This window comes from Macadamia integrifolia, chromosome 8, assembly GCF_013358625.1.
Source record: "Macadamia integrifolia cultivar HAES 741 chromosome 8, SCU_Mint_v3, whole genome shotgun sequence".
Classification (NCBI taxonomy): domain Eukaryota; kingdom Viridiplantae; phylum Streptophyta; class Magnoliopsida; order Proteales; family Proteaceae; genus Macadamia; species Macadamia integrifolia.
In genome coordinates this window covers 29,908,999-29,925,509 of record NC_056564.1, presented here as the reverse complement: position 1 = coordinate 29,925,509, position 16,511 = coordinate 29,908,999, and positions in this window count along the sequence as shown.

Sequence of the window (16,511 nt, the reverse complement as noted above, 5' to 3'; positions counted from 1 at the left end):
AAGGAATTTCTCTCTCCTCGCTATTGGTATAAAAATTCTATAAATACCCCCTCCTTTGGATTTTACACACCAACACAACACCAAAACAACCCATAGTAGTGAAGCTCTGCCCTCTCTCCTCCTCTTTCCCTTCTTAAGGTTTTTCTAGCCTTCGAAGAGATCTTCATAAGATCCAAAGTGTTCTTCGGTCCTTTTAAACTCTTCAATCCTTTTCCTTCTTTGAGTGAGATTTTTGTGTAGGAAAAGTTTTCCCCTAGTCTCCCACCGCCCTTTTGAGGTTCTTCAAGTCTACGGAGAGATCTTCATAAGATTCAATCAAATCTTCGAAGTGTTCTTCAGGCCTTCAAAGTTCTTCAACCATTTAGGTTTCAGCCCATTCCTAGCGAAAGCTCTGTCTGAGTGCCACCTCAGCATAGCCCTCCCATAGCCTATCCCCAGCGAAAGCTATGCCAGAGTGCCACCTTAGTCTAGCACTGACCAAATGGTTCGCTATGAGCACCCCTATGGGAAGTGTAGTGGGTTTGAACTATGTTTATGAGCCCTACCCAGTGACCATAGGTGATCATGAGTTGAATGCTCACTTGATCAAGTTAGATATGACCGACTTCGACGTAATTTTAAGAATGGGTTGGTTGTCTGCATACAGAGCTAGTGTACTATGTGCAGAGAAGGCTACCATTTTTAGACCTCATGATGATGATGAGTTTGTGTTCCAAGGGGATAAGCCCAAGAAACCCAAGAAAGTTATCATATCCGCACTCCAGATGAAGAAGCTACTAGATAAGGGATGTCAAGGCTACTTAGCATCTGTGATGGATACTAAGATAGAGATTAGGCCATTGGCCGAGCTAAATGTGGTCAGGTAATTTTCCGATGTATTCTCGGATGACTTGACAGGTTTGCCTCTGAATCGAGAGACAGAATTTGCTATAGACCTACTCCCCGACTCGACACCAACGTCAAAGGCCCCTTACTGCATGGGCCCCATAGAGTTGAAGGAATTACAGGTGCAACTTCAAGACCTTTTGAAGAAGGGATTCATTAGACCTAGTGTGTCTCCATGGGGAGCACTAGTATTGTTCGTCAAGAAGAAAGATGGAAGTATGAGATTGTGTATCAATTACAAAGAGCTTAATAAGCTAACCATCAAGAACCGGTATCCTTTACCAAGGATAGATGATTTATTTGATCAGTTATAGGGTGCCAAGGTGTTCTCCAAAATTGACCTTAGATCAGACTACCACCAGCTTAGGATCAAGGATAGTGATGTCAGTAAGACAGCCTTTAGATCAAGGTATGGACATTATGAATTCTTGGTAATGTCATTGGGTTGACCAATGCACCTACTACATTTATGGATTTGATGAACTAGGTATTCCAGGATGTCTTAGATAAGTTTGTGATAGTATTCATTGATGACATTTCAGTCTACTCCAAGAGTTCAGAGGAACATGCTATTCACCTAAGGTTAGTACTGCAACGATTGAGGAAGAAGCAACTCTATGCTAAATTCAGCAAGTGTGAGTTTTGGCTATCACAAGTGGCATTCCTTAGCCATATTGTTTTAGCCATGGGTATAGAGGTTGACCTAGGCAAGGTGAAGGCAGTTCTAGAATGGGAGACTCCCAAAAGTGTAGTAGATATACGTAGTTTTCTGGGATTGGCCGGATACTACTGGAGGTTTATCGAGAACTTCTCTCGTATTACTACTCCGATGACCCGACTCACATGAAAGGGTGTAAAATTTGAGTAGTCTGATGCTTGTGAGAAGAGCTTCAAGGAGCTAAAGCAAAGGCTGGTATCAGCTCCAGTTTTGACTATTCTGATCGGTACAGGTGGTATGGTTGTGTATAGTGATGCCTCCAAGCTGGGATTGGGTTGTGTATTGATGCAGCATGGGAAGGTCATTGCTTATGCATCCCATCAGTTGAAGGATTATGAGAAGAACTACCCCACCCATGATTTGGATTTGGTAGCCATGATTTTTGCATTGGAAATATGGAGATACTAACTGTATGGTGAGAAGAGTGAGATTTGCAGTGACCATAAAAGCCTCAAGTACTTCTTCACTTAAAAAGAGCTCAACATGAGACAGAGGCATTGGTTAGAGCTGATGAAGGATCATGATTATACTATCCACTATCAGCCAGGAAAGGCCAATGTGGTAGCTGATGCACTTAGTCAGAAATCCCAGTCACTGACTCTTGCATCACTGACCACTAATGAGTATCTCCTAGAGGAGGCCAGGAAACTAGACTTGGAACTATTAATAGAGGGTGTCACTTTGTCACTATCGACATTGGTGATGCAGAGTTGTAGAAGTTGATAGCGGATGCCAGAAAGGAACCTAAAAGGACCCAGATTTCTCTGCAACTGAAAACAGGATTCTCGAGTTCAAAGGGAGGTTGTGTGTGCCCAGTGATGGTGACTTGAGAGACAGTTTTAAGAGAGGAACATAGATCTCCATACTCTATTCATCCCGACAGGCTCCTACTAGTGAAAAGGAATGAAGAATGATGTGGCCACACATGTGTCTAGATGCCTCACATGCCAGCAAGTCAAGGCTGAGAGATAGAGGCCCCATGGGTTATTACAATCCCTACATATTCTAAGGTGGAAATGGGAGAATATTACCATGGACTTCATCACAGGCCTACCCCGTATACAGAAGGGTATGGATGCCATTTGGGTAGTTGTGAACCACTTGACCAAGGTAGCTCACTTTATCCCAATCAAGATCACATTTTCTATGGACAAGTTGGCCAAGTTGTATGTCGATAACATTATCAGGTTACATGGTGTACCAGTTAGTATTATCTCTGATCGAGATCCCAGGTGCACTTCTAAGTTCTAGACATGTGTGTAGAAGGCTATGGGCACACAGTTGTCTTTCAGCACTGCCTTTCACCCTTAGACCAATGGTCAATTGGAGAGGACTATTCAGACATTGGAAGACCTACTCCAAGCATGTGCCTTGGTTATGAGTTATAGTTGGGATGAGCACATTTTCCTTATCGAGTTCTCCTACAATAATAGTTACCAGGCCACCAAGGATGTCCCCATTTAAGGCACAGTATGGTAGGAAGTGCCGCCGAACTCCACTCTATTGGGATGCAATTGGTGAATGGCATATTTTGGGTCTAGACTTGATACAGGCTACTAGTGAGAAGGTGAATGTGATTAGAGAATGGATCAAGGCAGCTCAGTCTAGGCAAAAAAGCTACACGGATGTTAGGAGGAAGCATCTGAAGTTCGATTTTGGAGACAAGATGTTCTTATGGATCTCCCCAGTTAAAGGGGTGATGCAGTCGGCAAGAAGGGAAAGCTTAGTCCAAGGTTTATAGGACTGTATGATGTACTAAAGAGAATCAGACTGGTAGCTTACCGGATAGCTTTACTGCCAAAGTTGGAAGGTACACATGATGTCTTCTATGTTTCTATGTTGAGGAAGTACATTCCTGACCCCACTCACGTCTTGACTTACACACCCCGTGAGTTGGATGAGGATTTTGCCTATGTGGAGTATCCAGAGAAGATTGTTGATCGGAAGGACCATGTTCTTCGTAACCGCACCTTTTCCTTCGTCAAAGTGAAATGGATGAACCACCCTGAATAGGAAGCATCTTGGGAGTGAGAAGATGAAATAATGAAGCAGTATCCTGGATTTTTCGATTTTCCAGGTATGTTCAATTTCGAGGATGAAATTCTTGTAAGGTGGGGGGATGTTACACTCGTGCCCTAATCTGATCTAGTTTAAACTATTATGATAGGCCTCGGATCGGAGATCGAAAGTACGACTGGGTTTTGGCTCATGACTATGTATTGTCAAAGGGGTAGAGATGACCCCACATGCTCGTGCATTATGTGCCTATCTAATTGAGGGGATTCATACCTTCCGATCCCAGATGGTAAGTGACTCGACTCCCCACACTTGAATTCCAGCACACATAAAAAATTACTGAATAGAGCATATCCGAGGGCAGCCACCCATCTGAGACCAACCATCGGATAGCAAGTTGTCAAGATAGCAAGCTGTCTTGACCACCAGAAATAAGCCACCAAAAGCATCCAGGGCCTGCATCCGATGCCTATTTCTAGTGGGTTGACGGGTTACTGTCAGGGTTTTGATGCCCCTGGTTCCCGCCACTCGTATCGTAAATGATTCCAGATGATCCCAAATCATCCTCTGCATCTTCCTCACAATGTGAGCACTTTATGGACCTAAATGTGTGAGTCCTTGTGCCCTGAATTTCATTTTAACTTGATTGATTCAAAAGAGGTCCAAACCAAACAGACCCTAAGGCCCACTTAAGTTATAAGTTGGGAAATGAGGATTCATTTCCTCATTTCCCTTATGCCCAATATAGCAGAGGAGAGAAAGAGGAGAGGAAAGAAGAAGAGAAAGAAGAAGGAGGTTGGAGGCCTACCTTGGTGCCAGCTGCTACCTTATTGCCGGAATCACTGTTGGAGCTAAGTACAACCTCCCATACCATTCTCTCTCTTCATTTCGACCTAGGTAGGGCTAGGTATGGATGGAATCTTGATGTACAACCTATGTTAAGGTTGTAGGATGAGTGTTTTAACCTCTTGGTGTTGTTGCCGAGCTCGAACCATGCCTGATGAGCTCTGGCAACATGTATTGCCAAAAGACCAACTAGGGTTTCGATTGTTCGATCGACGTATGGATCGGTGGTATTAGAATTTTCTTGGCTTAGACTGATGCTAGGAACATCCCCTACAAACTCCGTAGAACAAATCTCGATGATCGGGCCTGAGTAGGAAAACCCCAAATTGGGTGGACTACCCTAAACCACCACCGAAAACAGCCCACCGGATCCACTAGGTCTATTTTCGGTGGCATATTTCCAGTGGACATGTGAGCCTTACATGCTTTCTGACTTCTCCACTGGAAGTAGGACTGATATTTTGAGTGGAAATACCCTGTTTCTGGTGGATGTTTCCGGTGACAGTACTGTCACTTAGGAACAATGTTTGTACCCTTTGGGGGTGACCTGTGTGGGTCCTTCCCAATGTTTCTGACATGTACTGATGTACGATTCCTTTGTGTCTAGGATAGTGATGCTCACGTGCTCTGAAGCCAAAATTGAATTGATCGATCGGTGGCCATACTTGAACCCAAACACAGCCGATCGTAAACTAGGTGAGGGATGGACTGTGTTTATTATTGGAAATTTTTATTATTATTAAATTTCTCACATGCTTAAAATTACATGTTTAATTGTAATTGCTCAAATATGATGATGATATGTTACATTGTCATTTTACGATCATAATACGAATTATATGGAGATGTATGACAGGATCTAGTGTGGCTGAGGATGTACTGGTATCGTGATGGTCGGATATTTGGTTTTGTGTGAGATAGAATCTGATGTGGCCGAGGTGGTGCCGGTGCTGTGGTTGTCATGTATATGTTTTGCATTCATGCATTGATTATGTGCATTAGAGTTAGTTGTAGTCACGGGTTACACTTTGTGGCCAAGGTCTCACTGGTATCGTGTACCCCAGGACTGCATTTGGAAATGGATGCTCTTCGTGGTTGATGATTGGTACCGGTATCGCATAGTCCATACTCAACTATGATATGCATGCTAGATTAGGTAAACGGTCTCAGGTTTCAATTTGTGGCCAAGGTCTCATTGGTATCGTGTACCCGGGACTGTATTTGGAGATGGATTACACTTTATAGCTGAGGTCTTGCTGGTATTATGTAATCTATACTAACTGTTTCACTATGAAGGCATGTAGCATATATGTTGTTAGGTATCACTCCCTATGCTACGAACCCTTGCCAACAGGGGTTGAGGTGTTGGATAACCCATGGTATGATGTGATTGTAGCCGGAGGCGGGAACCGGTCCGATGTGACCGATGATGTACCGATGCCATGACTACCAGGAGGGAATTATCAAGGGTTTGTTGGTGACCCATGGACGTATATGGGGACTGAAAGACTTCTAATCACGACCAAGGTTTGTATCCTTGCATAATCGATGGCAGTTCCAAGACGAAGGATACAACCTAATGCGTCGTAGTGACATTTACCAGACTTAGTTGTATTGTTAGGTGGATAATTAACAAAATGAACTGCATCACGAGCAACATGGACTATGTGTTTAATTTTCGTAATCATGCATCATAAATTATTACTGCTATTGTCTTGTTTGGATGTGCTTGACCCCACCCTTCACTGAGCGAGTTGGAAAGCTCACCCTATGTATACACCCCTTTTAAATGATGATACAGGTACCATGGTGCCAATGGTGGGTGACTCTGTATCTTCTGATTCAGAGTATGGTGTGATCTACTAGTGGATGCTAGAAATGGAGGATCATAATTAGGACTATGCTTGTGACCATTGTGCTTACGCTGCTGTGAGATTGTCTCACCCCATTCCTAGTTGACCCAACTTACCATTAGGAATACCGACAGTGTGAGTAAGACAGTACTAGTCTTACAAACCTAGCAAGATCTCTGATAGCAGTACCTTAACATTTTTACAATCTCACAACACATACCAATATAAGCAATAAAATCAGAGTATAGTAGCAGAATCATAAATAGAATGGGGAAACACCTAATTATAATATAATAGCGATAACCAAGATATTCTGTTACATTCATCCACGAAGTATGATTTAATCTGAAAAACAATATAAATCCACAGTTATACCTAAAAGTATCAAAATATAATGTACAATCTCACGGTGCGGCGTAAGCACAATGGTCGTAAAAACATTCCTAATCGTACTCCTCTGCTTCTGGCATTCACCAACCGCTCACACCATACTCCAACTTAGAAGATACTGGGTCACCCGCCATTGGCACCACAGTACCTGCATCATCATCGAAAAAGGGATGTATATGTGGGGTGAGCTTGCCAACTTGCTCAACGAGGCGTGGGGTCAAGCACATCCAAGCAAGTCAATAGTAATAGTAATTTATGATGCATGATTGCGAAAATTAAACACATAACCCATGATGCTCGTGGTGTAGTTCATTTGTTTATTATCCACCTAACAATACAAACTAAGTCTGGTAAATGCTACTACGGCGCATTAGGCTGTATCCCTCATCTCAAAAATAAAATCAACTATGCAATAATACAAACCCTAGCCACGATTAGAAGCCTGTCGATCCTCGTATACATCCATGGGTCACCCAAAAAACCCCTGATAACCCCACTCTTGGAAGTAATGGCACCATTAACACATCGGCCACACCAGACAGGTTCCTGCCTTCTGTAACAATCACAACATACCATGGGAATGGCACTTCGGAAAGGCACATCAAACATACCACAATGGGTTATCCAACACCTCAATCCTTGTTGGTAAGGGTGCATAGCATAGGGAGTGATACCTAACCACATATATACTACATGCCTTCATAATGATACAGTTAGTATGGATTACACGATACCGGAGGGACCTCGGCCACAAAGTGTAATACATCTTCAAATACAGTCTTAGGGTACACAATATTAGCGAGACCTTGGCCACAAAGTGTAACCCACGATTGTTTACCTAATTTATCATGCAAATAGCAGTTGAGTATGGACTATACAACACCGGCAAGACCTCGGCCACAAAGCGTATCCATTTCCAAATGTAGTTCCAGGCTACACGTTATCAGTGAGACCTTGGGCAGAAAGTGTAACCCATGACTACAACTAACTCTAATACACATAGTCAATGCTCACATGTAATAGAGAGCATCTAAGGCTAATATGTTCATCAGAAATATGCCACTGAAAATAGACCCAGTGGATCCAGTAGGTTATTTTTGATAGAGGTTCAGGGCATTCTAACTATTTTGGGGCTTTCTGGCTCGGGTTCGATTGTCAAGATTTATTCTATGGAGTTTGTAGAGGATGCTCCTAGCATCATTCTAAGCTAAGAAAATTCCAATTCCACCAAGCCATTTGGGAGATACGTCTATCAAATGATCAAAACCCTAGTTGGTCTTTTGGAATTACATGTTACCGAAGCTCACTAGGCTTGGTTCGAGCTTGACAACAACACCGAGAGGGTAGAACACTCATCCTACAACTTCAACATGGTTTGTACATCAAAATTCCATCCATACCTAGCCCTAATTAGGTCGAAATGAAGAGAGAGTGGTATGGGAGGTTGTACTTACCTCCGGTAGCGATTCTGGCAACAAGGTGACAGTCGGCACCAAGGTAAGCCTCCAACCTTCTCCTTCTTTCTCTTCTTCTTCCTTTCTCTCGTCTTTCTCTCCTCTCCTACATTGGGCACAAGGGAAATGAGGAATCATTTCCACATTTCCCACTTAAGTGTTGATTTTGGTCCTTAGGGTCAGTCCATTTGGGTTGGACCCCTTTTTGGACCAATCAGATTAAATGAATTTTGAGGCACGAGGACCTGACTACTTAGGTTTGTGAAATGCTCATAACACGAGGAAAGTGTGAAGGATGATTTGGGATCATTCGAGGTTATTTACAATGTGAGTGGCGGGACCCATAGGCATCGATACCATGACAGTAGCCTATTAGGTTCACCAAAAATAGCCCACCAGATTCATGCCTAGTGGATCCGATGGCACATTTTCAGTGGTCAAGACGCTTGCTGTTTTGACTACTTGCAGTCCAACAGTTGGTCTCTTACGGGTGGTTGCCCTCGGCCATGCTCAAGGCCATTCGGTAACTTCGACAAGTGTCGGGATTTATATGTGAGGAGTCGAGTCACTTACCGTCTGGGATTGGAAGGTATGAATCCCCTCTAGTTAGATAGGTATGTAATGCATGAACATGTGGGGTCATCTCTCCCCCTTCTACAATGGGCAGCTACGAGCCAAAATCGATCATACTTTTGGTCTCCGATCCAAGACCTATCACAACAGTTCAAATTTGACTGGGTCAGGGCACAGGTGTAACATCCCCCCACCTTACAAGAATTTCGTCTTTGAAATTGAACATACCTGGCAAATCAAACAATCCAGGATACTGCTTCATCATTTCATCTTCTTTCTCCCAAGATGCTTCCTATTTGGGGTGGTTTATCCATTTCACTTTGACGAAGGAAACGGTGTTGTTGCGAAGAACATGGTCCTTCCAATCGACAATCTTCTCTGGATACTCCACATAGGAAAAATCCTCATCCCTCATGAGGTATGTAAGTCAAGACGTGAGTGGGGTCAGGAATGTACTCCCTCAACGTAGAAACATGGAAGACATTATGGGTACCTTCCAACTCTAGCAGTAAAGCTATCCGGTAAGCTACCAGTCCGATCCTCTTCAGTACATCATACGGTCTTATAAACCTTGGGCTAAGCTTTCCCTTCTTATCGAACCACATCACCCCTTTAGCTAGGGAGATTCGTAAGAACACCTTGTCTCCAACACTAAATTCCAAATGCTTCCTTCTAACATCCGCGTAGCTTTTCTGCCTGGACTGAGCTACCTTGATCCTTTTTCTTATCACATTCACCTTCTCACTAGTAGCCTGTATTAAGTCTGGACCCAAAATATGTCGGTCACCAACCTCATCCCAATAGAGTGGAGTTCGGCACTTCCTGCCATACTGTGCCTTGAATGGGGACATTCCAATGGTGGCCTGATAACTGTTGTTGTAGGAGAACTCAATAAGAAAAATGTGCTCATCCCAAATATAACTCGTATCTAAGGCACATGCTCAGAGTAGGTCCTCAAATGTTTGAATAGTCCTCTCCGATTGACCATCGGTCTGAGGGTGAAAGGTTATGCTAATGTTCAACTATGTGCCCATAGCCTTCTGCACACATGTCCAGAACTTGGAAGTGAATATAGGATCTTGATTAGAGATGATACTAACTAGTACACCATGCAGCATAATGATGTTGTCGACATATAACTTGGCCAACTTGTCCATAGAAAATGTGATCTTGATTGGGATAAAGTGAGCTACTTTGGTCAAACGGTCCATAACTATCCAAATGGCATCCATACCCTTTGTATATGGGGTAGTCCTGTGACAAAGTCTATGGTAATATTTTTCCCATATCCACTCTGGAATAGGTAGGGACTGTAATAACCTATGGGGCCTTTGTCTCTCAGCCTTGACTTGCTGGCATGTGAGGAATTTAGACACGTGTGGCCACATCATTCTTCATTCCCTTCCACCAGTAGGAGCCCTTGAGGTCTTTGTACATTTTAGTGCTGCTAGGGTGAATGGAGTATGGAGAGCTATGTGCCTCTCTCAAAACTGTGTCTCTAGGCACACATAACCTCCCTTTGAACTTGAGAATTCTATTTTCAGTTATAGAGAACTCTGGGTCCTTTTGGGTTCCTTCTTGGCATTCTGTTATAAGCTTCTACAACTCTGCATCAGTAACCTGAGCTGTAGCGATCCTATCCACCAGATTAAATTATACCACCAATGCCGACAGTGACAAGGTGATACCCTCTACTAATAGTTCCAAGTCTAGCTTCCTTGCCTCCTCTATGAGACGCTCATTGGTCGTTAGTGATGCAAGAGTCAGTGACTGGGATTTCCAACTAAGTGCATCAGCTACCACATTGGCTTTTCCTGGGTGATAGTGGATAGTACAATCATAATCCTTCATCAGCTCCAACCAACGCCTCTATCTCATGTTGAGCTCTTTTTGGGTGAAGTACTTGAGGCTCTTATGGTCACTGAAGATCTCACTCTTCTCACCATATAGGTAGTGTCTCCAGATTTTTAGAGTAAAAATCATAGCTGCCAACTCCAGATCATGGGTGGGGTAGTTCTTCTCATAATCCTTTAACTGACTCTTCTCATAATCCTTTAACTGACAGGATGCATAAGCAATCCCTTACTGCATCAATACACAACCTAAGCCCAACTTGGAGGCATCACTATAAACAACCATACCACCTGTACCGATCGAAATAGTCAAAACTGGAGCTGATACCAACCTTTTCCTTAGCTCCTTGAAGCTCTTCTCATAAGCATCAAACCACTCAAATTTTACACCCTTTCATGTGAGTCGGGTCATTGGAGTGGCAATACAAGAGAAGTTCTGGATAAACCTCCTGTAGTATCCGGCCAATCCCAGAAAACTACGTACGTCTGCTACACTCTTGGGAGTCTCCCATTCTAGAACTGTCGTCACCTTGCCTGGGTCAACCTCTATACCCTTGCCTGAAACAATGTGGCTTAGAAATGCTACGTGTGACAACCAAAACTCACACTTACTCAATTTAGGATAGAGTTGCTTCTCCCTCAGCCGTTGTAGTACTAACCTCAGGTGAACAGCATATTTCTCCGCACTCCTGAAGTAGACCAAAATGTCATCAATGAATACAATCACAAACTTGTCTAAGACATCTTAGAAAACCTGGTTCATCAAATCTATAAATGCAGCCGGTGCATTGGTAAACTCGAATGACATCACCAAGAATTCATAATGTCCATACCTTAATCTAAAGGCTATCTTACTGACATCACTATCCTTGATCTTGAGCTGGTGGTAGCCCGATCTGAGGTCAATCTTGGAAAATACCTTTACACCCTGTAATGGATCAAATAAAAATCTATCCTTGGCAAGGGATATCGATTCTTGATGGTTAGCTTATTAAGCTCCTGGTAATCAATGCACAATCTCATACTTCTGTCTTTCTTCTTGATGAAAAATACCGGCGCTCCCCATCAGGATACACTAGGTCTAATGAATCCCTTCTACAGAAGGTCTTGAAGTTGCACCTATAATTCCTTCAATTCTGTGGGGGCCATATAGTAAGGGGCTTTTGACACTGGTGCCGAGTCGGGGAGTAGGTCTATAGCAAACTCTGTCTCTCGGTCTGGGGGCAAATTTGTCAAGTCATCTAGGAATACCTGGCCTAATCTCTATCCAGTAGCTTCTTCATCTGGAGCGCAGATATGATAATCTTCTTGGCTTTCTTAGGCTTATCCCCTTGGAATACAAACTCATCATCATCATAAGGTCTGAAAATGATAGTCTTCTCTGCACATAGCACATTGACTCTGTATGTGGACAACTAGTCTATTCCTAATATCACATTGAAGTCGGTCATATCCAACTCGATCAAGTGAGCATTCAACTCATGATCACCTATGGTCACTGGGCAAGACTCATAAACATAGTTCAAACCCACTAGTGCTCACAGCCAAACATTGAGTTAGTCCCTTGGGTGGAATGCTCATCTTCTTCGTAAATGCCAGTGACACAAATGAATACGAGGCTCCTAAGTCAAATAACACATGTGCAGGCAATAATGATATCAATAATGTACCTATCACTACACCGGGTGCAACCTTGACATCTTCTACAGTCATAGCAAATACTCGAACCTGTGGTCTCTGGGCCTATGGGGGCTATGCTGGCCTAGGGGCTGAATATATCTGCTTGGGCCTAGGTGGCATAGTGTAGGGTGCATTACCTGGCCTTCGGTGGGGGGAGGATGTCCTCACCATATGGCTCAGCTAATCACAATAAAAGCATCTCGGGCTTGATCCTGTAGACTGAGACAACACTAAATCGGGAGGACTGAGAAATCTGACTAGCTTCAGGCTTCCTAAACTGCACTGAAGTTGGGTTGCCATAGGGCACTCAGAAAGGTTTTTTGCCTCCCCTAGAATCAGTAGATCCCATCGGCCTCTTTCCTGTTCCTTGTTGAGCCGTGTAGTTATCCCTATGCCGGTCTTTAATAGACTTGGCCACTTGGACCACCTCAGTATAGGTTTGCAATTTCAACCCCACAATGGTTGACCCAATACCTAGCTTCAACCCTTTCTCAAACTTCTTCATCGTGGCTCTATCACCTCTAAGATGGTCAGGAGAAAAATGGAATAGCTCCTCGAAGCGTTGCTGATACTCGAGCACAGACCGGGAACCTTGAACCAACTGAGAGAACTCACTCTCTCTCCCATCTTGGAAGCTTTTTGAAAAATAATTCTCAAAGAAGGCCCCTTTGAAGTTTACCCAAGTAGGGTTCAGGTTACTAGCCCTCAAAATAGGCTGGGTGGCACTCCACCAATCATCCGCTTCATTCTGTAACTAATATCCTGCACATAAAATTTTCTGCTCATCACTGCAACCCATCAGTCTAAAAACCTTTTCCATTCCACCAATCCATCTTGATGGATACAACGGGTCTTGGCCAACCTTTGAGAAGCATAGGGTCCTAAGCCATTGAAACTTCTCCATCATTTTAGTCAAGTCTGTCCAACCCTCTACATAGGCTTGAGCTTGTTCTAGTATTGGGTCTTGCATATGCCCATGCACTTGTGCCCCACTAGATGTTTGAAGGGTAGCCGATCCAACGGGTATTGGAATGGGTGCCAGTGGAGTAGGAGGTGCAGTGGTGCACTGCGGGCTTCTATTGCCGCTTTGATTCTATTATCGATCCCGACCATAAACTGGTTTTGCCTTTCTTCCACTTCTTGCATCATGTTATTCATAATGGATGCCACATCCTGGGCTGTAAGTATAGGTGGAGCCAGAGGCACATTGCAGGGTCTACCCTGATTCCGTGTAGGGGAAGTGGGAGGCGATGGGCTTGATTGAGATCGGGATCGAGATCAGGTGTTCCGACGTGATATGATTCCTATGAAGGAATCCGATTAGTGCACATGCATAAATAAGGTTGCATGTAATTGGAACATATATATACCTAATGGGTCCCACATGTATACAATAGCCAAAATTAGGGTTAGGGCATGCATAAGTTAAGATCCGATTGCACACGTATCCCAAAGGGGTACCCCATTAAAGTAACCAAATAAAATCTTAGATTTAAAAATAAAAATGATTTATTTTCCAAAAATTCTGTCGAAAATAGGGGGTCATATCACCAAAAATATGGTTTAATTCACTGGAAATATCAGTGTTATTTCTGGTGAACTAAACAGAGAGCTCAATTGGACTTTTTATTTCACCGAAAGCAGACACCGGTTTTTTGCCCAGTGTTTCCAGTGGGCTATTTCCGATGAAATCAACACGTTTATATATATTCGTGGGTCTTGGTTCTTTTATAAAAAACCCTATTTGCTCTTTTGGGAAAGGTGTGGAAATGGCCAAGTACTATTTTGCTACCCATTCCCTACCTTCCTCTCACTATTTCGCGATCGATCATTGTCGCATTTGCATCCAAGGTATGTTTCTCCTTCTATAGCCTAGTTTTGTGATTTTCTTCTCTATGAGTTTTGCATTCAGCCATTTAACTAGGATTTTCATTCCAAATCCTTAGGAAGCATCTTGCAACCATGTCTAGACACCGTGCACGTACCCAATGTGCTCTTATACAAGAGGAGCAAGACGCCGCCAATCAGTTCAACCCAATCCTGTTCCACTCTGTGGTTGAGCGAGACCGTTGGGAATTCTTTGAGCGCCACAATATAGACTCAGGAGTCTATGTGAGGACCAATGACTTCTGTGCATTATTTCTTCATCAATGGTTTGAGGAGATCAGGTGGCACAGCATCTTGAAACCCAACAAATACTACTACCCCACATTGGTCAGGCTATTCTACTCCAATATGGAATGCGTGAACTGGGGTACCAAAGAGATGTGGATCACCTCCTATATAAAGGGGGTGGAAATCTCCTTCGACATGGGGCAACTGGCCAATATTTTGATGATCAGCAATGCAGGTGATCTAGTGTACTGGCCACCTCAGCTCCAGCTTATAACTTCCAGAGTCCCAATACCCTTCAAGAGGTAGACAATATGCTGACTATGGAGGCCAGTGGATGGGATTGTGTAGTCAACTACCTTACCACTCCAAAGGTTGTTTGTCAGGCAGTCCGGCTGAATGTCCCCCCATTTGTGGGCACTACGATGAGGTATCCATATTGCATGCCTATGTGACTTACTGAGTATATATGGGGGTGCAGATACGTCTTCCCTACCTCCTAATGTGGACCATGGTAATTTGGCCTGAGGGGTAGGATCGTCGAGTTGGAAACCTATGCTACAAGAGGATATTGACTGACATCTTCTACTGCTTTAGGGTGGACTTGGATGGTGAGGCACGCTTGGGTGAAGAGGTCACAGACTTCAACCAAGATTCTCTAAGAAATATGACCATAGATCTATGGGAGGTGACTCCTATTCGAAGAGAGGGTTAGCAGCCTATGGAGGTAGAGGGTGGCGGTGCCGGTGATGTTGGTGGAGGTGTGGGTGGTGTAGGAGGAGAAGCTGCTAGGGTTGGTGGGGTTCCACCACCTGACCCCCAGTTATGGGTTCTATGGCGGCTTCTACATCTCAGAGTACTAGGGGTGCAAGGCCTTACGGTCTCAGTGATGTTATAGCCCGTCTGGAGACCATTGCATCTCTGATAAGGAGTATAGATGGCCACCTCAACAGCATAGACAGGACCTATTGTCTTATGGACAATAAAGTGGCCTCCCTAGAGGCACAGATGCAGGCGATGGTCTTCCATCTTAGTATTCTAGTGCCTCCTCCAGGAATGCATGGTCCGAACCAGACTTAGGGACAGGGACAACACTAGCAACAGTAGTGGCAACAGCAGCAAGAGTAATGGCATGTTTGCCACTGTAGCTTTTAGGATTTCCCTTTTCATGTTTTTATTTGAGTTTGATGTTTTAGGTTTAGTTGAACTTTTACATTATTTCATTTGCTTCAGTTGTTTAATTTCCTAGACTTAGGCTAGTTAGGATTTCCTACTTTCAGTACTTTATTTTTCTTATAAAAATGTGAGCTATGTATTCAAATTCTCTATTATAATGAAACGGCTTTAACACCTATACTTGTCTCCTAATTGTGTAAATTTCTATTATTGTTGTCTTGAGATTTTTATTCAATCCTAATTTTTCCAAAATCATAGTTTGACTGAGATTGTGAGTTAAGGTAGAGCGCTCTGATACCATAGTTGTCACACCCCATTCCCAGTAGACCCAACTTACATTAGGAATACCAACAGTGTGAGTAAGACACGTACCTATCTTACAGACCTACTAGGATCTTTGATAGTAGTACCTTAACATTTTCACAATCTCACAATACAAACTAACATAAGAAGCGGAATCAGAGTATAGTAGCGGAATCATAAATAAGATGGGGAAACATCTAATGATAATATAATAGCGATAACCAAGTTATTCTATTACATTCATCCACAACGTATGATATAATCTCAAAAATAATATAAAATCCACAGTTATACCCAAAAGTATCAAAATATGATATACAATCTCACGGTACGGTGTAAGCATAGTGGTTGCAAGCATAGTCTTGATTGTGCTCCTCCACTTCTGGCATCCACCAGTCACTCACACTATACTTCAACCCATAAGATACTGGGTCACCTGCCATTGGCACCATAGTACCTGCATCATCATCTAAAAAGGGATGTATATGTAGGGTAAGCTTTCCAACTCGCTCAGTGAGGAGTGGGGTCAAGCACATCCAAGCAAGTGAATAGCAACAATAATTTATGATGCATGATTGTGAAAATTAAACATATAGTCCATGATGCTCGTGATGCAGTTCATTTGTTTATTATCCACCTAACAATACAAACT